Below are 10,555 nucleotides of genomic sequence, written 5' to 3'. Positions count from 1 at the left end.
TAATTTTTTTCAATTGATTTTTAAAAATTTTTATTTAAATTAAATTTGATTAACAATTAAATATCATTATTTTAGAATTCATTCTTCTTTAATTTAATACACTCTACTCAATCAAAAAAAAATAAGATCTCAAAATACCCTTGACATTGATAATCTATGGGCCATCAATAAGTCATGTATGCAATTTGATTTTCTCAAGATAAATTGGTCGTTTTTTTATAGATTTTGAGATGATTATTTTTTCTAAAGTTACTGACAATTTGAATAATTCATTACGATTTATAATTTATCAATTACACTTCAAATCTCAAATTTAGAAGTGTTTCATTTTAATGCACTTAAAGTATTTTAAAATGACGTCACCCAGTTGATTAACATTGTAGTCACTTTTTAAACACTTCCAAGTGCATTAAAAGTGATTACAATGTTAATCAAGTAGTCGACATTATTTTGAAACATTTTAAATGCATTGAAATAAAACACTACGATTTTCAGTATTTGAGATATTAAAAAAAAAATGATTATCTTGTATTAGTATTATTTTATGAAATAATATTTATTGAAGACTTGCACTTGGGTCATTGAATTGCATACAAGGCTTGATGGCCCATCGATAATTAGCTGTTAATTTTTACTCAAGTTCCTTTTTTTTAACCAATCAAGTAAATAATTAAAATAAAAATAAACTAATAATCACATCTCATCTTAAGACTCCATATTTGCACCATCTAACAAACATCATTAATTGTAGGCTAAATAGAAAAGGATACAAAAAAGTATACTAAGTTGATAATATTAATTTCCAACGACTCTCCAAACAAGGTATTGAGTGATTTACACAGCGATTATAATAGAATAAATTTCCAATGCAAATTATTGTGGATGAACTCGATGAACAAAACGGCCAATACTGACACGACATGGGACAATGATGTTGATATACCTATGCATGTTCTATAAAGTTATGTAGTTGCCAACACGCGCAATGTCATCGTATCTCTCTTTCTCTGGTGAACTACAAAATATATCCGATGACTCATCCACGGTCCTTTCCGCATCCACGGCCACATCACAAACACGCCCGGCGGCCTGCACGCGAGCTGTAACTAAATTTAAAATTTTTACTTATTTCCAGGCTACTGCTCACCCTCGTTGTCATTACTCGGCTGCAATCAGCGTTGTTGCGTCCTAAATCCCCTATGCTTGCTTCTCACTTACTCAGTATCTCATTCCCTTTTCCTTTTCATCAATGTTGTACCTAACATGTACCATGATCATGAGAGTAAAATTCTCCTTTTCATTTTGACAACCACCCTAGAATTTCCAATTGTCCATAACCGGATTAACTGCAGCCATTTGATAAACGACCATGTACCAAGTCTTTATAGATACCAAATTAGCACTTTTCCTTCATTCCTGTCGTAATTAAGTAAATTTCTTCCACGGATGCTTAGTTGTTGATAAAAGAACTGTTCATGATATCTAAGATTTTATTTTAAATAAAATGATATGAAAAAAATTATTGTTGAGGGTTACAAAAATACTTTTTTTTTGTTAATATATTTTTGTTATTTTCAGTGAATTGACTATGGAGATATGAAAAAAAGCTTTTCTAAACAAAAAAAAGTTTTATTAAAAAAAAAAAAAAATACAAGTAAAAATTGCGATAAAATCAAAGTTCTTTTATTGCTTTCCACTGAGTAATTTTTCTTCATTTTGTTTATAAATTTTTTCTCTGGCATTCGTGATCAGTTTACCGAAAATTCTAGAAATTGCAACATTTTATATCATTTTTTTCCCTTTTTTTTTTTTTTAATATAAAAGAAAAAAAAATTTTTTCAGCTGAGTTTTTTATATTAATGTTTAATTTTCCCAATATTTTCAAATATCGTTTTCCAATACTAAAAAAATTTAGTTTATTGTAAAAAAAATTGTTTGGATATGTTCGAAGAATGTAGTTGAGAAAAATTCATTGACCAAAAGTGATATTATTGGTTATCAAAAAACTTCATTTATCCTATTTATAAATATATATCTGATTAATTTTTTGAAAAACTGTCCAAATGTATCTGGAAAATCTTTACAGTATATTCTGAAGATGTATCGAAGCAGAAGAAATTTGGAGAGGATAATGTGTTTTTATTTTGCGATACAGCTAGTGTTTCTTGTCGCTAAGAAAGTTCCAAGTAAGTAGGAAGGGATAAGAAAGATCTCGACTTCTCTACTTCGGATATATACTTTATACCAACTTGTCATTTTATTGTTTTCCGTCCAGACAAGTTTTTGCAATCGCAACTTTCTTCTATTCGCCAGAGTTAAAATAACGATTGTAGACGTTTTCCATTGTCGATAAAATATTTTTTAACTACGACCGAAGTAGAATTTATCTTGGATATGCCTGAAGTTTCATTAGGCTCCTATTGGAAATTGTTTAGATCAGCCTAAATTAGGCATTCCCAACTTATGCCCAATTAATTTGTTATTTAGATGTCACAGAGACAGTCCAAGACATTCTCAATTTGCTTTTCCTAATTCCTGCCTAATAATAACCTTATTAACTTTCCTGACATTGTAATCACTTTTAAGGCGTTTTCAAGTGTGTAAAAAATGACCACATTACACTAAATGGATGACGTCATATTCAACACGGTTAGATGTGTAACAAAAATGCAGCTGGATTTGCAATACTTCTATAACAAATACATCGTAAATTTCGACCTACAAAATGATTAAGTAATTTTTTTTCACAAGAATTATATCAGTAAAAAGTTAATTGAGATAATTACTTACACAAAAAAACAAAAATACATAATTACCATTAAACATTTATACAACTTATTATGTTCGCGGAACGGGTAAAAAGTGACTACAATGTTAATTGAATGAGTGACATATTTAACACGTTCAATTGTGTAAATATAAAATACTCTGATTAATATTGTACCTCGATATCTGAAGGGATTTGACTCAGCTTTCCTAGTTTGTAAGAGACAGTAATTGATCATGGAATTTCCAAGATTGTTAAAAAATAAAACAAATGAAATTTTTTACACAATAAAGAAATTTATTGTAACAGATGTTCACAAACGAATATATAATTAATTCACCATAGTTACTATTGTATTAGTTCTAACTAGGAAGTACAAGACAATCTATGGACACTCATCATATTGAAGACACTTTTCGGATATATCTACGAAAACAATCAATATTTATCAAATATAATAATGATCCTTCAATGAAAAATATTTTAAAAAATTAACTTACATGGCATAGCTTTTTGTATAATAACCGCCACTACAATCGTCATAAGGGCAATTCCTCTTACAATAGAATACATTTTGTTGAATGCAATTTGTCGAGTGACTCGGTTAAGTAATACAATCTGTATCAAGAAATTTTTTGTATGCAAGTCATTTGAAAATCGAGCTCTCTTTATACAAGCGTTATCAGTGTTGTCAAATAGAACAAAGGTGTAATAAAAAATAATTGATAATTGTGCATAATTTTTTGTTATCTGTATCTTGATGAATATATAATGTACAATCAACAGCAATTTTGTAGTTTATTTTTTAACGATAATTAGGAATGAAATAAATGTCAACCATTCATAATTAACGATTGTTACTATCTAAGCATTGACTTTCCATGTGTGATACATTATTTTGTTATTAACGTCTTTATTATGAAACGACTGAATTTTTTGTACGTGGGTAATTGGACTTATGATCACTTACATACGACTTGAATGAATATTTTAATACGAATCTTAGGAATTTCACTTTGCTTAATAACTTCCTAATGATAACCTTATTAAGTTTCTGAACTTCATGTCAAAGGTAGGCATTGATTAGAAATTACTTATTAGGGCCAACTTAGAATGACTAAAAGTAAACCCAAATGTAGCACAGTATATAATAGTAAAGAGTAAATATATAAGTAAATATATATATATATATTTATTTGTTGTATTGTGGCGTATATTATGGTGTATATGGTGTCACAAATAATATATATAAAAATAAATCTATTTTTTGGGGACAGGGGACTGAAATCCCTCTCTCAAAGTTTAAAATCAGTTTCAGACAAATGAATTAAACGACTTTACATACACTCTGGTGGAGAAAAATAAATTTCGCAAAATTTAATGTATAGCTGTCGACAAGTTTTTTGAAAATGATGGAAATAAAATTACTTGGGTCGGCAGCTGGCAAGGTAGCTCAAAAGATAACTACTACTGCAACCGTCATGATTATAATTTTTTGACAAAAAAGGCCATTTTGCTAAGTACAATTAATTAAGTGACTGTACTAAGTAAATGTAATATAATTAAAAAAATTTTAGAATATGATAATTGTTTGAGAATTCGGGTTTTTTTAGTGTTATCAATAAAGTAATAATTCATATTCAAAGAAAGAAATAAAGTTAATTAAAAAAATAAATTATCATTGTTAACTGTTGTTATACAAATGTACATCAATTTATTACTTAGTTATGTAAGAGAAACGATAACAGAACAATTCGGTTTTATTGTTATTTATTTTCAATTTCAAAATCTTTAATTCCTTTGATATTTTAATTGCTGCCTATAATTTAATTCCATTTTGGGAGTCATCAACTTCATTGAAGACTTTGAAGTTAAAAAAATATTTCAAATTCTGTCTTGGGAAAGTTATATTCTTGGATCAAGAATTATGTCATTCTTGATTATAATATTTTTAAATAAAACAATAATACTTGTCCAACATAACACAAATGAAGACAGGGTAGAGACAGAATCATGACATTTCTGCCATCACTCTGTGACTATTCTGTTCTTATCCTGTCATCATTTGTGTTATGTTGTACGTGTATTATTGTTTTATTTTATTCAGTAATCAAATTTGATAGAAAAGCTAGAATTTAATCTCTAAATTATAAATAAATCCTGTAAAGATCAATTGAAATTAAAAAATGTGCATAAATTAAAGTAGTTTATCATTGCAAATCCGAGAAAATTAAAATGTTTAGGAATAAAACGCTTAAAGTGTTTAATGATAGTAACAGTGATATCACACGAAATTTATTATTAAATTAGAGTTGACAAAAAAAACAATTAAATTAATTGAAAAATGAGGAAAAAGATGAATAATATATTGCTTAAAAATAAATATGTACATTAAAACTTTGATATTTTCTCATTCATGGTAGTATTTTCCTTCTTCATATTTTTCATGAGCAGAAAATGGCAAAACTGATGAGGTCACAAAAACAAAAAGTTAAAAGAATAATTTATTTACGAGACTCGTAATTGGGAGCCATAAACTTTTTCAAGAGTGAAGAAATAGTCATAAAGATTTGTTATTATGAAATTACAATTCGCAACTGCAAAAGGTTGTTAAGAAAAATAAAGAAAAGTCACTCTTTCTCTCTCTCTCTCTCTCTTTTTTATTTTTCTTCAGCTCGCTGGTCATTAATTCTTCAAAAGCATTGAAGCGAAAGTCCACACTGACTAGCGTGGCGAAATCTTGAAAACACGCGAACGCCAAGACTTTCAGGAAGCTCGTAGAATTTTCTCAGGAATCTTATTTATTATCCGACGTGGCGACGAACGACGAAGAACAATTGTGAACTAATTCAGCTGCTTTAATTACTGACAAAAGAACAATAAGATTCAGCGCGCTTTTGTCTCATGCAAAAATGAGAAATTACATTACGGGTCGACGATCCGTTGGTTGAGGTAAGGCCAGAGGAAAAGGAGGAAAGAGTACAGAAGCTTAACTATAGAAAGTATATAACTACGAGGAATCAACATTTATTTAAGACAAAGAACATCAACTTGTTTTCAAAATTCATCTTATTTTATTTTTCATCATGAATTTTTCAATTATTGTTTGTTAAAAAAATATTATTTCAATACTTTCCCTCCGGCAAGAGTTCATTAGAAATCATCAATTCAATTCCCTTCGACTCGTATACCATTGCCATTCTCCACAAATTCCAGTCAGGTCTTGAGTTGATTTTCACGGTTTGAGTAAACAATGAAGGCATCGCGAGCTTCATACACGGGTTAAGTTTACCAAAGAATTGCTGTCGAAATTCTTGTCAGAAGAATCGAAGGATTTTTACTCTTTGGCAAAACTCCAATATGTCGTGATTCAAGATTCCAGGTGAGAGTTTTCAATTTCACAGCTTTTTCATCAAAATAAAGAAAGAAATTTCATAGAAAAAGTTTAAATATTTTAATCATTATTTATTTTTCAATAACTCTGGAATTATTTAAATAAAAATATCATTTTGTCATAAACAATAGTATTAATAATTTTTACAGATATTCATTTCTGATGGATTTATTATTAATATTTAAAATATTTACTTTCAATGATTCAATAATCATTATTTAAACAATATATTCTAACATTATTGTTTTTAATTACTTTATTACTATTATGAGAGAATTTTAATTTTAAAATTAAATTTAAATAATAAAAAAACTCTTCTACATAAAAATAAATATTTTCTGCATCAATTAATCAATGAATTCAACTTTTTTTATTTTAAAATTGTTCAAGAAATTAAGAGATTTAATTTTAAAGGCTGTTCGAAAAAAAATAATGAATAAATATTTATGCTTATTTATGAACAAGCTACAGTTTAAGAGTATTTCTAACAAAGAACTAAAAAAAAAAACTCGGAACTAAAAGACGAAATAAAAAAAAAAAAAGAAAAAATTACCCTGATAGAAAAGAATAGATTTAAAAGGGGTGGAATGTAGATCGAGGGCAACTTCCGGTTCAGCTCATCAGCACGCGTCACCCCGTATTACTCGTAACTATTCTTTCCGCTCGTTTCCAGCACCCCATTGTGTCTACCTCCCTTCCCGTAAGCGATACACCTACCCCCTACTGACACCCTTATCGTTCACCACGAAATATTATGCACTTTTTACTTTTTATGCCATTTCTTCCTCTTCATTTTCTCCTATTTTATTATTTTTCATGCTCCATCTTCAGTTTTACCTCTTATGTTTTATAGATATTCGAGCAACGTTGTGATATTGTGAAGAATAAAATTAAAAAAATAGTCAAGAGTAGAAGGGGGTAGTTACCCTCGATTCCAGCTCTGGATTAAAGTTTAATTGATTCAACTTGGTGGTCTGTAATCAGCGAGGCGAATCGAAGAGAAGAGGGCACTCGTTCTATACCTCTGCAATTCTTCGAAGATTGCTAAAGGCAAAGGGGTAGAAGTGAAAGGGGTATAGAAGTGAGGGAAACAAATCTACTGCCTCATTCTCTTGCTTTCTTACTACAATCTCCAATCACAAGATGCGCCCATTACTCCTCCTATGGCTCGGTGATCTTCACTGATTCAATGGAAAAAAATAATAGATACTCAAAAATAAAATACGACTACCCTTAAATTTCGGCTTTAAAGTATTCCGCTGGAAATACAATAGAAAAATAATAAACATTCTCTACTGCAACTATTTTTGTTGCTGGAATTGAATCTGTAAGTGTATCTACATCAGGTAAAATTGTTTTGCAGACAAGAACAGTCTTGAGACATGCTCATTATTGATTCATATAAGAGAGAACTTGATCACATGACTTGATAAACAATGATATAATATTTTAATAAATATTAATAACTTGAAAAATAGAATAAACTATTAAAGAAATTATTAGCTAATTTTAAAGACTATCAACATGTTACTATACCCACTTTCGTGTGCTGTTTTACTTTTTGGTTGGGTGATGGTGGTGTGTTGGTAATGCGCAAAAAGAGCGGTAACGGTTGGCTTGGGGTGGAAATACACCCTGCCAGAGATGAAACCACCCTACCTACCCGTTCACTATGATTGGATTTTATGGCTAACAAGAAAATTATATTCGAGATCGAGCTGGTAATCGTGTATAGGGAATTTCAAGTATCTCTCTGTTCAGTCCAGATTTATTGTGATGATTCTTTTTTTTTAATTTTTTTTTACAACAATGTCCATCATAAAAACCTATCAATTATTGATTTACTTCGAAAAATAAAATAAACTTTTTTATTTATTTAACCAAAAAACATCTATTGAATGCCTGTGAATTATAAACACTCAATGTAGTCATTTCAATGTTGACAAAACAAACTAAAAATAATTTTTGGCAACAACACAAATAACATAAAAACCTTCAGAATCAAGTACCATCAAAAGTCACATTTCCAGTCTGCTAAATTAATGATCCATTTTGGAATGAAACGTTTATGAAGAAGTTCTAGTGTATTCAAAGCATGTAAAGAAGTCTTGCTGGGATAATAACACAAGATGACAATCAAGAAGACAATGTTGCTTTAACTATTTTGATTTTAAGGGGGTTTACGAGCTATAAAGCCACGCGACCGGAGACGCCCGGCAGGCGCGTCACGAAGTCGGTCGACGTTAGCTCTTCCGCTCTCTTGTGCAACAAACTAAGTTTCTCCTGTGGTAGCTGGTGATGCTGTTGGTAACTGGAGTCTAATATTCCTCGGGGTTGGCTCGAGGTCACAGCCCATTAAGCTAACGGTAAACCACAATAAGGACGTGCTCCACTACCGGACAGCGGGTAACCGCTATTACGTGACCAATGAGCCAGTTCAGATGTTCCTGCCATCGGAAGCTCATTATCTTTCAGCACCTTTGAATAAGAAGAACGCATCTAAATGTTGTTAATTAGCTGGGGATTTCTGAGGAATTGTCTCAATAAATGTTTTTGAGGATTGCGAATTGTTTTCAATCATTAAAATAAGTAGAAATGTCTTTCCTTGTTCAGACTTATTTAATATTTGTTTTTTGAATAGAACATTAGAAAAATTTTATTTTAAATTGTTAAATGAAATGTTGATAATCTTTATATCATGACATCAAAAAAAATTATAAATAATCTGGTCTAAGTGCAACCCGGAAGGTACACATGACTAACTTTCTAATAAAAAGTAACAAAAATTGATAAAAAATATTTAATTGCTTTAGAAAAAAAAAAGATAAATTGGGAAAATCAGCTTATTTATCTCTTCTTAGTTTTTTGATTCATTTTGAACAGAATTTAATCAGATTTAAGTAACATAGTTTTACATTAAATGAAACTGGTTCCATGTCTATATCATCATTTGTTCTCGCGATAAACACGACGAAAATTAATAACGTACATATGCATACGTTCCTAGTAGGATATGTCAGTTTTGCCAGTAAATGAAGTCATCATCTAGTCATGACTGAGTACAGAACCATTGATGGATGATGATTTTATGCCAGTTCCAATGCTGGCCCATCAATGGATCTGTTGTATGATCCTACTAGGGGAACATCTTTTTGAATACTGAAGCATTTGTCTCTAGGGATCTTGAAACGTAGAAAGACATGTCAAAATTTAGAATTTGGAAAGTTGAAAATTAATTAAAAGCTTCGAGTAGTAAATGTATATAATAAATGCAATAAATAGAGAAATTGAAAAAGCACTCTAGAAAAAAAGAATGAGATCTTGAGCAGAATATTTCGGGTCAATAAACACGATGTCCTATAAGTACATGATGTGAGTCTAAGATTGCATTTATCTTTACTTTTATTGTACCCAAGAGAGATATATAAATATATTACATAGGTACACTATATGTATATTTATAGATAGAAAAGATGATGACAGTGGTGGTGGTGGTAAGGGAGTATTACCATCATCATATACAGCAGGGAAGCTCTCGCGACCCCGTGTGGACGGCTGTCGCCATAATCTGTTTATAAAACAATTTGTGGGCCAAGTGATGCGTGAGATACAATATATCTGCAAACATTGTTAGCATCGGCTCGATGAGGATTGCGGAGAGAACGTTGAGGCAGACGAGAGGGGAATAAAGTGAGTCGGTGGCAATTCCCCAAAAGGTAGGAGGGGTGGACTAAAAGGAGAAAGAGGAAGTAGAGTGCAACTCGCGTGATGGCTCGTTCACTGATTCATCATGATTCGATAAGGAAGCCAAGAGCTGAGAGTTTTTATACTACAGCTTTGTTCTTTCGCTCTCAATTGAATTTCTTTTTTTTTTCATTATCCTGCACCCCAAATCAAATCAGTTGGTATCCTCTTTATTTCTACGATAATATCAATATCAATAATCGACTCCGCAAAATATCAAATTTTACAATAAAAATGTAATTTTCTCCACTTTACTCTATTTATTGCTTTATTACTAAAACCAATACTCATCAACAACATGTATACTAGTAATACATTTTATGTTGATGGTTTTTTTTAATTAATCCTACCATCAAACATATTTGCAATCGTTATAAACATTCTGGACTACTACTAGAACGATCATGTTACGTATCACCGAACATATTTTTTGAAACGTGAAATATGCAACTAAAGTGGGACTGGAAACATCAACCGTTCAATGAACACAATTCGCCAGTTGATGATGGGCAGAACATACGTCATGTACACCATCTATTATCATTTTCCATCAGCCATATACATTTCATTTTTTTAAACTACAAACTTCCCTCATTCCCCCAAACTCCAAACTGGACCTGTGACTATTGCAGTAGCGTATGTTTCACGCT

The 10,555-nt window shown here is 30.6% G+C and overlaps 1 long non-coding RNA gene across 1 annotated transcript; it reads right to left on the bottom strand.

Moving 5' to 3' along the window:
* Positions 1-3,043: 3,043 nt before the first annotated feature.
* On the bottom strand, positions 3,044-3,417 carry LOC118067291 (uncharacterized). The gene is made up of 2 exons (XR_004690361.1): positions 3,268-3,417; positions 3,044-3,193 (listed from the first exon to the last, which is right to left on the bottom strand). It is a non-coding gene; the product is annotated as an uncharacterized lncRNA (long non-coding RNA).
* Between the last annotated feature and the right edge of the window lie 7,138 nt (positions 3,418-10,555).

Source organism: Chelonus insularis, unplaced genomic scaffold, assembly GCF_013357705.1.
Source record: "Chelonus insularis isolate UGA/USDA-ARS -01 unplaced genomic scaffold, ASM1335770v1 contig_377_pilon, whole genome shotgun sequence".
NCBI lineage: Eukaryota > Metazoa > Arthropoda > Insecta > Hymenoptera > Braconidae > Chelonus > Chelonus insularis.
This window is presented reverse-complemented; position numbering and strand designations above follow the sequence as displayed.